Below are 1,967 nucleotides of genomic sequence, written 5' to 3'. Positions count from 1 at the left end.
TGTTTTATTTATTATTTTTATTTTACATGTATGAGTGTATTGCTAAGTAAGTAGTAAGTGCACCTGTGTCGTGCAATGCCTGCGGAGATCAGAAGAGGATGTCGGATCCCCTGGGACTGGAGTCATGGATAGTTCTCAGCTGTCATGTGGGTTCTGGGATTTGAACCCAGGTAAGAACAGTTATGTGGGTGCTGGGATTCAAACCTGGGTCTTCTGCAGAACAACCCCCCAGTGCTCTTAACCACTGAGCCATCTCTCCAGCCCCCCTGGAAAACATCTTGTGCATCACCCAAATAGCACAACTGTTTTTTTAGAATAACCAGAAGTGTGAGTGATTGAGTAAAGCGAGATTAGCCACCATGTGGGTGCTGGGACTTGAACCCTGGTCCTCTGCAAGAGCATCTAGTTATCTTACCCACTGAGCCATCTCTCCGGCCCCTCTTCTATAAATTTTAAAACATGTATTTTAAACTTCTCCAACAAAATGTTTTATGAATACACTGCATAAAGTAGGAATAAAATGTGAGATAAATGACATGAAAGAATCCTATAAAATCTGTGGCCTCTTAAGCACTTTCCAAAGATGATATAGCATGTAACATTTCGCCCTGCTCTGAATACAGCTTCAGGAATTCTGTGGCTAATGTTGATTGGTCATTATTCCTGTCTCTAACTTCAGAGTTGCCAAACAAGAACAATTATCAAGCTATGAGCATGTATGTTTGAAAGAAAACAAAAAGGTTTGAGAGTACTTAAGTGTCAGAGTTTGTAATCAGCAAATCAATGACATAAAGCAGATGTGTCTGAATTGTTAAAATTAAAGACTTCTTTTTCATTGTATTTTTAAAATATTTTATTATTTTTCTTTTTGTGTGTAAGTTTATTGCCTGCATGTATGTAAGTGCACCTGTGTCACGCAAAGCCCTCGGAGGTCAGCAGAGGTTGTTGGATTCCCCCAGAACTAGTTACAGATGGTTGTTAGCCACCATGTGGGTGCTGGGAACCAAGTCTTCTGCAGGAACAGCAATTCTCTTAACTACTGAGCCACTGCTCCAGCCCCTAAAGACTTAATTTCTACAAGTCAGCCACCAAACTGGTTTGCTTTGACATTGACACTGACATTGAGCTTTGAGCAAATACAAACTTTCCAGAGCTGCAACTATGGAGAAGGCTGTTCACGCCTATTAAATTGTCTATAAATTGGTCCTGTGGAGCTCTCAAAATCCCCTCATGGAGAGGAAGGGAAACGACACTAATGCATGCCAAACACTGTATATACAAGCAGTGCTTTAATTCAGTCTGACTCCAGCTGAGTACAATGGGCATTAGTATTTTCAGTTTACAAAAGAAAAAAGAAAATGAGGACTGAGCAATAAAGGCCCTGGTCCAAGGTCACACACCTAATAAATGGGAGAGCTGAAACCCAGTCCTGTGGTTGCCTCAGACTGCGCTGCTTCTGTTTGTAGCTCTAGTAAATATTCTTTCAGGTCAAAGTAAATTGAACACAGCTTCTGTAGAGTACTATTTAATTTTGTTAAACTTGAGGCTGGAGAGGTGGCTCAGTGGTTAAAAACACTGGCTGTTCTTGCAAAAGACGGGTTTGAATCCCAGCATCCACATGGCAGCTAACAACTGTCCATAACTCCACTTCCAGGGGATCCGACACCCTCTTCTGGCCTCTGCGGGCATTGCATGACACGGGTGCACTTACACACATGTAGGAAATACACTTCTACACATAAAATAAAAAAATAATAACAATGAGCTGGAGAGATGTCTCAGTGGTTAAGAGCACTGACTGTCTTACAGAGGACTGGGGTTCAATTCGCAGCACCCACATGGTGGCTACAAACCGTCCTTAACTCCAGTTCCAGGGGAATCCAAAGCCCTCTGACCTCTGCGTCACTGCAGGAAACAGGTGCACTCACATACATGCAGGCAATACATTCATACACAAAATTAAAAAA

Source organism: Nannospalax galili, unplaced genomic scaffold (assembly GCF_000622305.1).
Source record: "Nannospalax galili isolate Female #2095 unplaced genomic scaffold, S.galili_v1.0 scaffold5212, whole genome shotgun sequence".
Lineage (NCBI taxonomy): Eukaryota > Metazoa > Chordata > Mammalia > Rodentia > Spalacidae > Nannospalax > Nannospalax galili.
The sequence above is the reverse complement of the archived record's forward strand: the minus strand, read 5'-3'. Positions refer to the sequence as shown.